This window comes from Oncorhynchus gorbuscha, linkage group LG10, assembly GCF_021184085.1.
Source record: "Oncorhynchus gorbuscha isolate QuinsamMale2020 ecotype Even-year linkage group LG10, OgorEven_v1.0, whole genome shotgun sequence".
Taxonomy (NCBI): Eukaryota; Metazoa; Chordata; class Actinopteri; order Salmoniformes; family Salmonidae; genus Oncorhynchus; species Oncorhynchus gorbuscha.
In genome coordinates, this window is record NC_060182.1 from 52,181,722 (window position 1) to 52,199,701 (window position 17,980).

Sequence of the window (17,980 nt, forward strand, 5' to 3'; positions counted from 1 at the left end):
TCACCATCCTCCTCCCTATCCTTGGGGGGAAAATGCATTTGCGTCCTCTACCCGTGAGGTTTTCAACTGTTCCCATATCTTTTGAATTTTCTAATCATTTCCCTGACAGTGCTCAGTGGTATATTCAATTGTTTGTGGATCTTCTTGAAGCCATTGCCAGATTTATGAAGGTCTATGAACATCTGTCTCTTTTGAACTGCCAGTTTGTTTGTTTTCTTCGTGGTGTTGGATGACAAAAGGATATTGCATGTGTGTGTTACCTCATTTTTATACCCTAGTGAAACAGGAAGTGATGTAATGGCTCAATATGGTTCCTTGAGACTTTAGATACACTTCAATAAGTGGAATTTAATTTGTGGTTTAATTTTGGTAGATGTTATTTACAAGAATCTTCAAGGGCACCATTAATTGTAAACCCTTGATTTGGAGGACATTGATTTTTAATTAAATCAATAAATTATTGTGGTTGGTTCCATTGAAACATTAATAAAGTACAGTTTTTCTCACATGTTCGTATTTTGAGTTTATCTCTATAACTATATTGTTTATATATGTTTAAGCATTGTTTGTGCATTGCCAGTCAGGAGTGCCAGTAGGTATTACAGATTGGATCAGGGAGAGTTTGAAAATGTCAATGAAGACACTTGCCAGCTGGGTAGCGCATGCTCTGATTATGGGTTCTGTAAGTCCCTCGGGCACTGTGGCCTTGTGAATGTTAACCTGTTTAAAAGTGATCACACAGTGGTCCGGAACAGCTGGTTGCTCTTCATTGTGGCACATGCACCTGAATGCACTCATGACTCCTTTTTATGGTCACCAAAATTATGATCCATTTCCCTGAATTGCATAGTTTATAATTTAGCTAGTCATATTGGCAATATAACAGGCTTTCAAATGATGCCCATCTGACCCAGATTGAGATTTACAGTGGACCGTTTTTGGATTGTGTAAACAACAACTGTAAAATGTTATGGCCGGTATACAGGTTTGTGTTTCAAACCAAAAAACTGTGTGTTCGCTCTAGTTTCTCAACGGCACAGCTAGGACAGCTCAAGAAAGCACCTTTCTAGTTGAAGACTCTTCTTTGAGTTATTAAAGTGCTTTGACATTTCTTAGGAACTGTGCCCACTTTGGAGAGGTGTATGTGGCCACTTGGAGACACCAGTTAGTCTTCTCACTCAAACCCTTGTCATTATTTTTTATGATGTTGTGCCTGCCCCACATTTGTGACCAACCACCTGGATTCGGTCCTATATAGCAACATTTGAAATGTTGTTTTATACATTGGATAAAAGTCTCAGAGCTAGAAAATGGTATATCATACACTACAGTTGAGGAACAAAGGGAAAGTAATTCTGCTTTGAAAGTTAATCAACTTGTAACTTGAGAAAATCGCCCATTAATGTTTTGATACAGGTGCTGGAAAGCTCTCTTTTTTGTCTACACCCATTCAGCATCGTTCACACCCTCTAAAGCCCCACCCATCTCTGTCATGTTCCAAGATGGTGTAGCAGTCAGATGTGTTTTTGTCTTGTCCCTTCCTGTCCCTTGTAAACATTGTTTTTCCTTGAGGTTTTTTCATATATATTTTAACATCACTTTCCATCTACGGACTAAATATACTCTCCTGCAACCCGCCTCACCCAATGTGGTACGGATCTGCTATTTTAATACTTGAGAACCAGAACTCCCATCAAAAGAGAGCCAGCTAATTGGCTACTAGCTAGCAGCGGCCCGCTAGCTGTCTGTAGCACGTCGAACTGTTGGCTTAAGAGGCCCATCGGACAAATTCTTTGGCCACTATACCTAGTTTGCCAATTGGCCTGGTTTACCACACGGAGCCCTGCTGATCCGTCTTCTGAACCGGAACCCCAACAGAAGCAAGTCGGCTAACTAGCTAGTAGTCAGCCACTGCTAGCTTCTTCACATGAATCATCGCAGGTAGCTAGCTGCTATCCGAGTGTCCACTCCTGGCTAACGTCCCTGTCCCGAAGCAAGAACCAATTAGCCTGGAGCTAGCCCTGCCAGGCCCATCTCCCAGCTAGCCAAAGAAGCCCATCAGCCACTCCCTGGGCTACAATACCTGTTTTGCCAACTGACCCAGACCCCCGGCGACCCATCACGACTGGACCACTGACGTGATTTGCATGAGGGGGTTTTCTCATCTGGCTCCGCCGTCGCATCGTCCCCTGAATGCCCATCCGTTAGCATGCAAGCTGTCCAGAGCACATCGGACAAATGCTTTGGCCACCATACCTATTTTGCCAATTGGCCTGGTTTTTCCACACGGGAGCCCTGCTGATCTGTCTGCCAACGTAATGGCACGGGGGGGGGGCACAACAGACTTTCGTTCGTCGCAACATCCCTCCAAGGTCCCTCTGCTAACTTGCTAGCTGCCTGAAGACACTCACTGGACTCCCGCTAACGTCAATATGCCTTGTCCATTGCTGTTTTGGTTAGTGAATATTGCCTTATTTCACTGTAGAGCCTGTAGCCCTGCTCAATACGCCTTAATTAACACTTTAGTTCCACCTACCACACATGCGATGACATCACCTGGTTTAAAATGATATTTCTAGAGACAATATCTCTTTCATCGTCACTCTATGCACAGGTTTACCCCCACTGTATTCACATTCTACCATACCTTTGTCTGTACATTATGCCTAAATGATATCATAACCGCCATCGATAAGAGACATTACTGTGCAGCCGTATTCATCGATCTGGCCATGGCTTTCGACTCTGTCATTCACCACATTCTTATCGGCAGACTCAACAGCCTTGGTTTCTCAAATGATTGCCTCGCCTGGTTCACCAACTACTTCTCTGATAGAGTTCAGTGTGTCAAATCGGAGAGCTTGTTGTCCGGACATCTTGCAGTCTCTATAGGGGTGCCACAGGATTCAATTCTCGGGCCGACTCTCTTCTCTGTATACATCAATGATGTCGCTCTTGCTGCTGGTGATTCTCTGATCCACCTCTACGCAAACGACACCATTCTGTATACCTCTGGCCCTTCTTTGGACACTGTGTCAACTAACCCCCAGACGAGCTTCAATGCCGTACAACTCTCCTTCCGTTGCCTCCAACTGGTCTTAAATGCAAGTAAAACTAAATGCATGCCCTTCAACCGATCACTGCCCGCACCTGCCCGCCCGTCCAGCATCACTACTCTGGACGGCTCCGACTTAGAATATGTGGATAACTACAAATACTTAGGTGTCTGGTTAGACTGTAAACTCTCCTTCCAGACTCACACTAAAAGCATCTCAATCCAAAATGAAATCTAGAATCGGATTCCTATTTCGCATCCTTCACTCATGCTGCCAAACATACCCTCGTAAAACTGACCATCCTACCGATCCTCGACTTCGGCGATGTCATTTATAAAATAGCCTCCAACACTCTACTCAACAAATTAGATGCAGTCTATCACAGTGCCATCCGTTTTGTCACTAAAGGTCCATATACTACCCACTGCTGCGACCTGTACGCTCTCGTTGGCTGGCCCTCGCTTCATACTTGTTGCCAAACCCACTGGCTCCAGGTCATCTACAAGTCTCTGCTAGGTAAAGCCCCGTCTTATCTCAGCTCACTGGTCACCATAGCAGCACCCACCTGTAGCACGCGCTCCAGCAGGTATATCTCACTTGTCACCCCCAAAGCCAATTCCGCCTGTCCTTCCAGTTCTCTGCTGCCAATGACTGGAACGAACTGCAAAGATCACTGAATCTGGAGACTCATATCTCCTTCACTAGCTTTAAGCATTAGCTGTCAGAGCAGCTCACAGATCACTGCACCGGTACACAGCCCATCTGTAATATAGCCCATCCAACTACCCCATCCCCATATTGATTTATTTATTTATCTTGCTCCTTTTTTTACCCCAGTATCTCTACTTGCATATTCTACTTCCTCACATCTACCAATCCAGTGTTTAATTGTAATTACTTTGCCACCATGGCCTATTTATTGCCTTATAACTCCCTTATCTTACCTTTACTGTAAAAATACTTTTTTTTCTTTTTCTACTGTATTATTGACTATGTTTTGTTTATTCCATGTGTAACTCTGTTGTTGTAAGTGTCGAATTGCTATGCTTTATCTTGGCTAGGTCGCAGTTGCAAATGAGAACTTGTTCTCAACTAGCCTACCTGGTTAAATAAAGTTTAAATAAAAGAAAAGAAAAAGGATTTACAAGTGAGACCATGTACTGAACGACCAAAAGTTTCAGACTAAAGGCTGATTTATACTACTTCTATTGACATGTTTGAAGACAGTTGTCTTCAAACATTATATTGTCATCCGTGTTGAAAAAGTATAAGCACAAAAACAACATGCTGCATGACATCTGCAGCATGGTGTTCCAAAATATCACATCTGGTAACAAGCCCATTCGGTTAAAATTGTATTTAGGATATGTCAATCTAGAAAACCAGGCAACTAAAAGCAACTCTCTAAACAATGTTTTTGTTAGTTTCCAGATTGTTAGCTAGCTAGCTAATGTTAAGTTAATGTTAACTTGTGAGTGTGACGAAATAAAAGCAGGGCATTCTACCGCATGATTTTAGAACTTGGACACTCGTTGGCCTAACGTTATATCCTAATTTGACTTTGGTGCTGGTCATGTTGTTCTTTGCATTACTGTCTCTGGTAAACACACACTATATCAAATATAGTCAACGTTTATTTGTCACATGCCCAGGTTACAGAAGGTGTAAATAGTTCAGTGAAATGGTTACTTGCATAGTGCCGCCTTGTTTAGACATGTAGCTAGCTAGCTAGCTAGCTAAAAAATTAACCATAATCCCAACTCAATGTTACTACCATGCATTAATCTGCGGATAACTAAAGTTAACCAACTAGGTTCAATGTTAGCTAGCTACCTAACATTAGCGCTATAACTACCAATGCAAATTGCTTTCTGAGATACAAATAATATTACTACACAGATTATACATATAACGTTAGCAAGTGTGTCAGCCGGCTAACGTTACCTGGCTAGCTAACTGTACGCTATAACTTGCAATAAATTATTTTCTGACGAATTTAGAAACATGTAAGATCTGAAATGTAGCTAGCTAGACTCTTACCCGTATACATGGATGAACGCTTCTCCCTCTCTGTCACGGATGCCATGGTTGCCCTTAGTTTGAAGATGTAATCCATTTTATACAACAGCCTTCTGTATTTTCTCTTTTCGACTCCCACCCCATATTTGCAATTAAACGCCAGAATTTCCTTCGCTATCATACTCTGCTTCCACCAGTCATTCCGCTGATTTCAAAACTCGATCAACTTCTTCATTGCAGTTCTTCGTGATATCTTTCAAAAAAGCTGCAGTTGAATGGATTGTCTACTCACGCTGAGAAGCTCATGTTATAGACAGAAGCATGCAACATGGCAGGCCAATCCATTGTTTGTGTCTTGCAATCCAACTCATCTCTCGGGATGTCCAGCCCATCTACTATCTCAGCCAATTATGGATAGCGTGAAGGTTTCTGACTTTTTCTGTGGCTAAACCAACTAGGCTTGTAAGTTAATAATTGTATCCGTATTTACAAATGGCATAACAAGTTTGTTATTAAGGCACGTGAAATTTCACATGTTCCAAAAGGCATTTCTGCCAAACAAAAAACGCTTTCAAATACGTGTTCAAATACCTCTCATGTGAAGTAGTGACGTGCGACACATGACTAGTTTCCTGAAATGAGTCACATTTTCCAGGAATATCCAGAGTATTTTCAGATATAGTTATTAACAAATGCCGACGAAAAGTACAGTAAATGTAAAATACACGTAAAATCACCAGAGTAATGTTTTGATTCAGTCTTGTCAGGTGAATTGTTGTCCTCACCTTTTGGTATAATAATTTTCACATAAAATCATTCCTCCCCATCTTTTACCGCACTGTACCTCCCTAGCCCCATCCCTTACCCATGTAAGGTAGCCTTTGTGGAGAGTCTATATGTAAGGAAAATGGCTAATATTTAGGGACTGGAGCATGTAATGTTAGCTGGGAAACTATTTTAAATCAACCCGTGAAGTCCTATACATAGCCAGGCCAACACAGTTAGTGGTGCCGCATATAGGGAGAGAAAGAGACTGGCGGGCGGCACAAAGTGCTCTCCTGAACATCATCTCATTTGCCTTCTCAGCCAGTGTGCCCGCTCTAGCTTCTTCTGGGACATATATATATCTCACTCACTCACAAATGGGACAGGTTTTGTGTGACCTGGCTTCTATTTTTTTTTAACTAGGCAAGGCAGTTAAGAACAAATTCTTATTTACAATGACGGCCTAGGAACGGAAGTGATTCTCTAGGTCTCCGTCTTAACTACAGAAATGTTGTTAGAATGTAGACAACCGTTTGAACACAAGGCAGGCTGTGTCGACTCAAAGCGGGATTCTGATTCTTGTAATACAACACCCTACGCCACCACCACCCCACCCGCAGTAGCTAGCCCCCTAACCACACAACTTTGAGTATGCAGCATGCTTATTTTTTTGTTTATTTGTCAGGGACCATGTACAACATGCCATTGCACCAGATTTAGCTATAGCAAAAGTTAATCTGTAGTCCCTGGGAGGAGAACCATTAACATCAGTACATCAATACAATGCTACAATGTAACACACTATTAAAATATCTATGTATAAAACAAGCATTAGTGAGGTCAAGCACTGATGTTGGGCGATTAGGCCTGGCTCGCAGTCGGCGTTCCAATTCATCCCAAAGGTTTTCGATGGGGTTGAGGTCAGGGCTCTGTGCAGGCCAGTCAAATTCTTCCACACCGATCTTGACAAACCATTTCTGTATGGACCTCGCTTTGTGTGCAGGGGCATTGTCATGTTGAAACAGGAAAGGGCCTTCCCCAAACTGTTGCAACAAAGTTGGAAGCACAGAATCGTCCACAATGTCAGTTAATTTTATTTTTTATTTTATTTTACCTTTATTTATCTAGGCAAGTCAGTTAAGAACAAATTCTTATTTTCAATGACGGCCTAGGAGCAGTGGGTTAACTGCCTGTTCAGGGGCAGAACGGCAGATTTGTACCTTGTCAGCTCGGGGATTTGAACTTGCAACCTTCCGGTTACTAGTCCAACGCTCTAACCACTAGGCTACCCTGCCGCCTTATAGGATTAAGATTTCCCTTCACTGGAACTAAGGGGCCTAGCTCAAACCATGAAAAACAGCCCCAGACTATTATTCCTCCTCCACCAAACTTTACAGTTGGCACTATGCATTCGGGCAGGTAGCGTTCTAATGGCATCCACCAAACCCAGATTTGTCCGTCTCACTGCCAGATGTGAAGCGTGATTCAATAATCCAGAGAACGCGTTTCAACTGCTCCAGAGTCCAATGACGGCGAGCTTTACACCATTCTAGCTGACGCTTGGCGTTGCGCATGGTGATCTTAGGCTTTTGTGTGGCTTCTCGGTCATGGACATCCATTTCATGAAGCTCCCAACGAACAGTTCTTGTGTTGAAGTTGCTTCTAGAGGCAGTTTGGAACTCGGTAATGAGTGTTGCACCCGAGAACATAGTTTTACGCGCTAAACGCTTCAGCACTCGGCAGTCCCTTTCTGTGAGCTTGTGTGGCCTCCTTGCTGCTGAACCGTTGTTGCTCCTAGACATTTCCACCTCACAATAACAGCACTTACAGTTGACCGGGGCAGCTCTAGCAGGGCAGACATTTGATGTTGGCAACCTATGATTGTGCCACATTGAAAGTCACTTGCAGGCTGTGTGCTCGATTTTTTATATATACACCTGTCAGCAACGAATCCACTAATTTGAAAGGGGTTTTCACGTAAATGTTGTTCTCTCTCTCTCAAGTCGGAAGTTTACATACACTGAGGTTGAAGTCATTATAACTAGTTTTTCAACCAATCCACAAATGTATTGTTAACAAACTATAGTTTTGGCAAGTTGGGTAGGACATCTGTTTTGTGAAGATGCTGGAGGAAACAGGTACAAATGTATCTATATCCACAGTAAAACGAGTCCTATATCGACATAACCTGAAAGGCCGCTCAGCAAGGAAGAAGCACTGCTCCAAAACTGCTTATAAAAAAGCCAGACTACAGTTTGCAACTGCACATGGGCACAAAGATCATAGTTTTTGGAGAAATGTCCTCTGGTCTGATGAAACAAAAATAGAACTGTTTGGACATAATGACCATTGTTTTGTTTGGAGGAAAAAGGTGGAGGCTTCCAAGCCGAAGAACACCATCCCAAACGTGAAGCACGGGGGTGTCAGCATCATGTTGTGGGGTGCTTTGCTGCAGGAGGGACTGGTGCACTTCCCAAAATAGATGGCATCATGAGGAAGGAAAAGTAGGTAGATATATTGAAGCAACAACTCAAGACATCAGTCAGGAAGTTAAAGCTTAGTTGCAAATGGGTCTTCCAAATGGACAATGACCGCAAACATACTTCCAAAGTTGTGGCAAAATGGCTTAAGGACAACAAAGTCAAGGTATTGGAGTGGCCATCACAAAGTCCTGACCTCAATCCTATAGAAAGTTTGTGGGCAGAACTGAAAAAGCGTGTGCGAACAAGGAAGCCTACAAACCTGACTCATTTACACCAGCTCTGTCAGGAGGAATGGGCCAAAATTCACCCAACTTATTGTGGGAAGCTTGTGGACGCGCTACCGTAATGTTTGACCTAATGTATGTAAACTTCTGACCCACTGGGAATGTGATGAAATAAATAAAAGCTGAAATAGATCATTCTCTCTCCTATTATTCTGACATTTCACATTCTTAAAATAAAGTGGTGATCCTAACTGACCTAAGACAGGGAATTTTTACTAGGATTAAATGTCAGGAATTGTGAAAAACTGAGTTTAAATGTATGTAAACTTCTGACTTCAACTGTATATCACACACACACACACACACACACACACACACACACACACACACACACACACACACACACACACACACACACACACACACACACACACACACACACACACACACACACAACAATAGACTATGTAATTATAATATTACATCAGTGTTTAAATGTCTCTTGGTCCTACAGTATCTGAAATCTTGAGTCGAAGTGTCTTCATGTTCACATGACTGGTTTGCCTTTAGCCACTTTTTCAGGCGTTCCTGAAAGCTAGCAACGGTACTGTACTCTCTCACACTGATTGGCTGTGTGTTCCATAATCCAGACGCTCTGACTGAAAAGCTGCTTTCACTTCTAACTAGAGCTCCATCACCACTAGCCTACTTCCCTCTGGTGCAGACAGAGACTTCTGGCTGGAGAACCGTGTATTGTGAATGGGTATTGTCACTACATTGATTACAGTATCAAAGTTGAGCAGGGGGCTAAGGCTCATGTCTGGTCTGGGCCTCACCATGTCCATCTGTCCATATGTCCCTACTAGTTCTCTAGCTAACACAGTGTGTTGTCGTAGTAGTATCATGGTAAACAGACCGCTGAGCCCCTTTCTAACAGTCTGGGCCTCCCCTGTCTCTTGTGTGTATCTTGCAGTCCTGTCCGGCGGTGGCGGCGGGCAGCACAGTCCCCTGAAGCGCTCGGTGTCCCTCACCCCCCCGATGAGCGGCTGCTCCTTGGCCAGTTCCTCCGCCTCGTCGGGCGGCCAAGCCCTGGGCCTGGATCATGGTTGGATCTCCCAGGAGGACCTGCGCGGTCCCCGGGGAGGAGGAGGAGGGCTGGGGCTGGCCCCCACCGACCCTCACCACGCTCCCCTCTCCCCTCAGAGCAGCGTAGCGTCGTCGGGCAGTGGCGGCAGTGAGCACTTGGAGGATGGAGGAGGCTTGCACCGCAGCAGCACATTCCACGAGGAGGGCAGCTGCATGAGGGGTGAGTTCGGTACTCCACTGCTTTCATGCGTAGCTTAGGCACAGTGGACAGAGTAGCATTGAGGAGGCAGCCATGGGGGCTGGGGACTAGGGGAGTGGAGGGTGTTCACTTCAGCATGTCCCTCATCGATTGTTTGTTTTGAGGTGGCCATTGCTGCCCCCCCCTGCTTTTGGCAGTTAGATTTGTAGTGTAGTGATCTGGTCATTGATTTAAAATGTAAAAACTTATAAATATCAGTCGCAGTGTCAGTCCAACAGAGCTTTTGTCCTGGTCTGAGGAGGTTAATATTGAAGAGGTGTAATTGAGGGAGGGGCGGGCAACCAAACCAATCAATCAACTATTGATCCAGAGGTTACCAGGGGTCATGAGTGATCTTTCACAAAAAAAAGTGGCCAAACAAAACATATCGCTTCACCCTGCGAGAAACCACATCTCCCGCCTTGCTCTTCCTTTTTGGGAAACAGTCCCTCACACACCAAACATATGGTTTGAAAGGAGTTCGTGGAAAACATTATGGGAGAATATAAATTCTCAATTTATAGTGTAGTGATCAAACAAGCAACTTGCTTTTCTCCAGTTGTTCACAAGCCACCCCTTCCCCCAGCTTCCCTTTCATAGAAATGAACAACCCATCTGTTATCACATAATTCTGAATGTAGCCTACAGAAAAGCACAACATTTGTCACATCAATGGTACTTTGTGGATTTTATTTTTATTATTTTGTACATGGGTCTAATAAGTGATATTTTGAACTATCTCTGATGTCTTGTCTGTGCACATATTTGAGTGAATGTGGCAACAGGAAACAAGACACCTGTCTCATGGTATTTTAAGTTGTTATGCACCACTGCCGCTCATGTTAAGGGCTCGGATAAGTCTTGACTACAGTAGCAACGGCGGGGCACAGACAGGACACAAGCAAACATGCTCCAGTCCGTCTCCGATGACATCTTTCAGGGGTGGCTTTCTTTTAGACCCTGTCGCATGCTCAGTCTCAGGACATGACACATACAGTGACATCTGGTTCATATACCCCATGTAACCCTGAAGCCAAATGTACGTGACATAATGAAAATGATGGTTTTGGTTGAGTGATAGCCTTAACTCTCATTTTAAGCCGATGTTGGTTTTTCATTGGGATAGTTGTGTGAATTGTTTGGTTATTTGGTTTTGAGAAAAGTGTGTGTGAGGAAAGGTGTATGGGGTGATATTAGTGCCAACAGACATGTTATCCGAATTTAATCATTTTAGAATTTGTATTCTGAATTTGAATTCAATATTTTTTTACTTTGCATTGCACAAGTTGATTCAATTTATGAATACAAATTCAAAATGAATAAATTCAGATCAAATGTAGGTTGGAATTAATATCACTCCATAAATGGAGTCGGGCTTTATAGTTGATGCCGGCTGAAGCATTTTCACAAGTTTCCCCACTTCTTTACCCCAGTCTTTCCCTTAGATTATTGTCCAGGCGTGGTGCAAAGGCCCCCAAAGCAACATCCAGGCCCTCTGGGGACCAACAGAGTTGGGCAGGGGGGCCTGCCCCAGCTTTACAATGGTAGGGGAAACACTGCTTGACCCTCACTACCATTGACGCGTATTAGTTCAGCAAATGCCCCTTATCCAGACTGACATTCAAATCGGACCAGTCCCTGTCTGCCTGCATACAGTACAGTAACGTTTCTTGGCACCACATCCCCCTCTGACAAGTAAAATTCTCGAAAGATAACTGACAGAGCGTCCAAGTCGTCTTCTGGGTCATGTTCATTAGGGCACACAATGTTTGAAAACGTTTTGCAACTGAAATGGAACATTTTGTGTTTCGTAGTCCAGGTCCCTCCCTGTTTCAGTCCATTTTCTTCCATTGGGTGCCTAATGAACATGACCCTGAACTTAACTTCACCGTAGCTATCTACAGGAAGAGTGAGATGACTCGCCTGTTTGTGGTTGTTGGGGGGGGGGTGAGTTAATAAAAAAACACCAGTATATTTACAGTCAACTCCCACCAGAGTTCTTTGAGTAGAGATTACTAAGCATTGCTAAGCGTTAACGATATAAACATTAGTTCCCCAAAGCGTTCCATCCATCACCTATATTCCAGACTGTGTCTCAGCGTAGGAGTGCTGATTTAAGGATCAGGTCTGTCGTCCTGTTCGTATACTCTTATTCATTACGATATAAAACACAAACTGATCGTATATCAGCACTCTTACGCCAAGATGCTTTGAATATGGGTCCTGAACGGTCCATCCTGCTAACAGTGGCGGTTTCTAGATTTGTACGTCTTGGCTTAGGGTCAAAGATTTTGAAAGAAAGGCCATTTTATTCTTTGTTTAGAACCTTACCAATTATGAAGTGGCAATGAAACATGATTTTTAAAGCAGTAAAGTGAAAGACCGCTAAGTGAATTGACATTTGCACTCTCACCACACAACAACCATAGCGAGCGGTATAATTTTCCTTTTTACGCTTCTAGTCAACTAATGGTCATAGAACCAAAACTCTCTCAGCTAGCGACCAAAATATGAGGTGGTCTCTTGTATCAATGTTTACGTCACAGCCTTGACAGGAAAGGTTAGAGTTGCAGGGTTCCAAAATGCCACATTATATAGTGCACTACTTTTGACCAGAGCTCTATGGGCACCGGTCTAAAGTAAAGTATTTAATAGGGAATAGGGTGCCATTTGGGACACCCCTGAGCCATTAGGCCAGTTTTAATGGTGAGAGGGATTACCAGAAAGGAGGACACTACCCCATCTGTGATGTCATAGGTCCCTGACTTACTCCAGCTGTGCCCTAGACATGTGACATTGGTCTGACGTGTGTGTGTGTGTGTGTGTGTGTGTGTGCCTACAGATGTGCCAGGCTGGCTAAAAAGCCTCCGTCTCCACAAATATGCGGCGCTCTTCTCCACTATGACTTATGACGAGATGATGTCACTGACCGAACAGCAGCTAGAATCACAGGTCAGTAGTAACCAGAGCATAGATGGCTTAAACTATGGGAATACCTAAGGAAAATGTACTAGGAATGCAACAGCAAATGTTAGGGCATTGAAAGTCACTGCCTTCAAAGAGCTGATAGACATGAACCAGTATTTTAAGTGTTACAAATAAGACATTATAACGGCTCATTTGTGCTTATAACAAGTTAAAAAACATTGGGGCGGCAGGGTAGCCTGTGGTTAGAGCGTTGGACTAGTAACCGAAAGGTGCAAGTTCAAATCTCCGATCTGACAAGGTACAAATCTGTCGTTCTGCCCCTGAACAGGCAGTTAACCCACTGCTCCTAGGCCGTAATTGAAAATAAGAATGTGTTAACTGACTTGCCTAGTTAAATAAAGGTCAAATAAAAAATAAAAATTATAACCGCAGGCTTTAAGTAAAATGATAGACATTTTCAGTTTCAACACTTTGAGTTATTCATTATTAGTTTCACTGTGTATTTAACATGTCGTTGTGTTTTTCTTCTGCAGAATGTCACCAAAGGGGCACGGCACAAGATAGTGATCAGCATTCAGAAGCTGAAGGAGCGTCAGAAAATGCTGCGTTGCCTAGAGAAGGTCAGCGGTGCAAGTTGTCAACTTTTAGGTTGAGTGATTGTCACAAAGCTTCTATGTCTGGAGGCCCAATCCCAAATCAACCTCTAAAACCCTACACCCTGTACACTTGTGGCAATCTAAGAGGATTTGACAGGTACAGTATAAGCAATATCGTTGTGAATAAGTGAGGGCCCTTGGAAGCTCTCCTTTCACTTTGAGAAGCAGACAGGATAGGAGCGAAACGTGCATGTATTTTTGGAACTACTTTCCCTCGTCATCTCATGGCTCATATCCCGTCGCCCACCTGACAGCTGCTGGTGTAGAGGACTCTGACATAGACTTCTAGAATGCTTCTCCTCTGAATAGGAATGTGCATATTTGCCTCCCTTACTGTAATGGTCCGGAACTGTTTTGGTATCATCTAGGGCTGTGGTGGTATGCTGGTTAATGTCTTGCAAAATACTGCTGGTCTCACGGTAATTGACCGTTAATTAGCATAAACACATTTAGCATCTTGCAGGCTTCCACGCGTACCAGCCGCTGATGTGCGTCTTCGATGTTAAAGAAGCGCCTTCATATGAATCATGCTGATTTGACTTCCTCCCTGCTACACCTACCTTCTCCTTTCTTTTCACTCCTCTCTTTTCCCTCATCTTTGTGACCTCTTTCCTTTCTCATTCCTTTATTCTCTCTTGTCACTCTAACTTTCTCTCTCTCTCACTTTCTTGTAATCTTTTTCCCCTTCACTCTCTCCCAGGATGTGTTGGAGGGCGGTAACCTGCGTGGCCCTCTCGCCGAGCTCCACCAGATGATCCTGACGCCCATCAAGGCAGTGGCCAGTGATGAGTCATCCCCCAGCTCTCCCTCCTCGACCGCACACAGGCCCCTGTTGAGCCCAGAGGGGAAGAGCAGCGCCGCCCCGGGAGGAGGGGAGGGGGAGACTGGGACCACACTCATCGCCGAGGGGGACATCCCCGGCCAGTTCACCCGCGTCATGGGCAAAGGTACAGAGGATCTAGTCCCGTAGGTTGGGAAGTGAAGTTGACGTAACGTTGTCCTACGCACAACACATTTGCTGTAGGTGCTGCTGAGAGACTGCACTGAAAGAAATTGTCAAAATTGGTCAAAATAAAGGGGTATTTAAATAAATAAAAAATTGTCATATCTTGCTCACCAGTCCACCATCGATGTGGTCTCAAAATATCATTATTTTGCACATGAGAGCGTCAGAGCTAGCCTGACAGAAAGCCTGTGTCTACTTCCTGGAAAAGTCTGATGATGCAAAAGACAACATTATAGGCTTTTTGCGTTTACTTCATTTTGGGCATCAGGAGACTGAAAGCGATATATCTTGAAAACTTTAATGTTGATATTCACACCTTTTGGGACTGCATCAAAAGTGGACTAATGAAAAACATTTGGAGTAAATTGCCCCTTTTTAAGGGTGGTATAAGGAACATTCTAGTATGGGGCCTTTTGGTTTCTTGACTTCCTTTCCTCTCCATTACCAAGTCAGTGTTATGTCCTGAGGAAACAGTGGCCATATCAGAACAAATGTGGAAGATGGAAATCAGTGGGCCAGGTTTCCCCTGAGCTTTCCTCTTCGCTCAAACCATCTCTGTGTCATCAAAGTGCCCCCTGCCTCACCCTCTCCTCTCTTTCGCTCTCCAGTTTGCACACAGATCCTGGTGTCCAGGCCCGAGAAGAGAACATCAGCTCCTACCTGCAGCTCATTGACAAGTGCCTTCATCACGAGGTATACACGCACAGACACACCTGACTGACAAGACTTTTCATTATACACTTCTTCAGACACTTATTTAGCTCCAGGGTGAAATGTATCACATTAGAACGTCTCTATGTTCTGACTGCCAAAACCTGAGTCATGCTCTCTCCTTCTCTTTGGCCCTGCAACCCCTCCTTCCCCCTCTCACCCCCCTCTCCAACCGCAGGCATTCACAGAGACACAGAAGAAGCGACTGTTGTCGTGGAAACAACAGGTGCAGAAGCTGATCCGCTCCTTCCCCAGGAAGACCCTCTTGGACATGGCCGGCTACCGGGCACAGAGGAGGTAGGTTATAGACCGTGAGAGGGTGACGCGCGCGCGGAGAGAGGGTGACGCGCGCGCGGAGAGAGGGTGACGCGCGCGCGGAGAGAGGGTGACGCGCGCGCGGAGAGAGGGTGACGCGCGCGCGGAGAGAGGGTGACGCGCGCGGGGGAGAGGTGACGCGCGCGCGGAGAGAGGGTGACGCGCGCGGGAGAGGGTGACGCGCGCGGGGAGAGGGTGACGCGCGCGCGGAGAGAGGGAGGGTGACGCGCGCGCGCGGAGGGAGAGGGTGACGCGCGCGGGGAGAGGGTGACGCGCGCGGGAGAGGGTGACGCGCGGGGGAGAGGGGACGTGACGCGAGGGTGACGCGCGGGAGAGGGTGACGCGCGGGAGAGAGGTGACGCGCGGGGAGAGGGTGACGCGCGCGGGGAGAGGGTGACGCGCGCGCGGAGAGAGGGGGTGACGCGCGCGGAGAGAGGGTGACGCGCGCGCGGGAGAGGGTGAGGTGACGCGCGCGGAGAGAGGGTGACGCGCGAGGGTGACGCGCGCGAGAGAGAGGGTGACGCGCGCGCGGGAGAGAGGGTGACGCGCGCGCGCGCCGGGGAGAGAGGGTGACGCGCGCGCGGGAGAGGAGGGTGAGAGAGAGGGTGACGCGCGCGCGCGAGAGGGTGAGCGCGCGCGGGGAGAGAGGGTGACGCGCGCGCGGGGAGAGAGGGTGACGCGCGCGCGGGGAGAGAGGGTGACGCGCGCGCGGGGAGAGAGGGTGACGCGCGCGCGGGGAGAGAGGGTGACGCGCGCGCGGGGAGAGAGGGTGACGCGCGCGGGGAGAGAGGGTGACGCGCGGAGAGAGGGTGACGCGCGCGCGGGGAGAGAGGGTGACGCGCGCGCGGGGAGAGAGAAACACACACAGACGCGGGGAGAGAGAAACACACACAGACGCACGGAGAGAGAAACACACACAGACGCACAGAGGGAGTGTGACACGCTGTTGTCACAAAATACTTTAACTTCTTTGATTCCAAAAGTCTCCAAAATATTGGGAAAAAGGTCAAATGATGATCAGAGCATTATCTCTCTCCCCCCATGCAGCAGCAGCAGTAGCCGTGGCTTCAGCCAGTCCAATTCTCTCCCCACAGCAGGCTGCGTGGGGGGCAGCAGCAGCGTGTCGGCGGCCCGTCGCAGCCTCCGCCAGTTCCAGATGCCCTCTCGGAGCCTGCCCGGCGCCAGGCTGGGCCTGCTGGGACCCACGCCACATAGCGCCAGCAGCACCCCCACTGGCCTCAAGCAGGGACGACAGGTGGAGACACTTCTGACTTTCTCCTAGCCAATAGGCACTTGGCCTCCACCCATAGCCCAGGCAATTGATGTAGATGTTTTATTTATTTGGTGATGTCGGTCAGTTGGGGGACGCCCTCTGATCTAATGTTCTCCTAGCCCCTGCTCACATAGTGGGCAGTGCTCAAGTCTCCGATTGGCATCGATGCGTGAGGTCTGAATTAAGCCATTTTGGGCATTCATGTTTATTTGTTCGGTGATGTCATATTGCAGAGTTGTCTACCTCTCAATGAAAAGACAAATAATCCTCGTCAGCGTCAATTTGGTTTGCTACAGTATTGGGTCATGATACAAAGGGCCCCAGATGAAAAACCTAAGGCATTGTTTTCTTCTCAGTCTCAAGAGGAGCTGTGTATTTAAGCAATATGGCCAATATACCACAGCAATATATGCACGACTCAATGTGGAGTGCCTGAATACAGCCCTTAGCCGTGGTATATTGGCCATATACTGCAAACCCTGAGGTGCTGTATTGCTATTATAAACTGGTTACCGCAATGCGTCGTGGGTAAGAACAGCCCTTAGCCGTGGTATATTGGCCATATACCACACCTAGGGGCGTTAGGTAGCCTGGTGGGTAGGAGCGTTGTGCCAATAACTGAAAGGTTGCTGGATCTAATCACCGAGCTGACAAGGTAGAAATCTGTCGTTCTACCCCTGAGCAAGGCAGTTAACCCACTGTTCCCCGGGTGCTGAAGACGTGGATGTCGATTAAGGCAGCCCTCCAGCACCTCTCTGATTCAGAGGGGTTGGGTTAAATGCGGAAGACATATTTCAGTTGAATACATTCATTTGGACAACCGAGTAGGTATCTTCTTTCCCCTCTGGCCTTACTCCTTAAATATACATTAGGGGGTAATATAATAACTGGAGAAAGGAAAGAGTGCGAGAACCACTACTTGATCACGTGTCTGGAATCGTCCCACCACACAGAGAAGTAGTCCAAACCTAGCCACATTTTCCCTCTTTCAGCATCTGTCACGAATGATCCCTCCCTGTGAAATACAGAGTTGTAAAAAACAGTCATAGGAACACACAACCATAAGGGGGAAAAACGCAATGGCAAAGTGTCGGGTGAAGTGGCATCTACAGGCCCTACATCACTCCACTGAGTGGAACGGTCCTCTGGTCTGCAGCAGTGATTAACCTGGCACTCGCACACGTCTGCTCCGCTCCCATTCAGCATTTTTCTAGGCATCC

At 46.2% G+C, this 17,980-nt stretch overlaps 1 pseudogene; it reads left to right on the forward strand.

The window, feature by feature from the left end:
- LOC124046230 overlaps positions 1-17,980 on the forward strand; it is a 77,376-nt pseudogene that overhangs the window by 48,994 nt on the left and 10,402 nt on the right.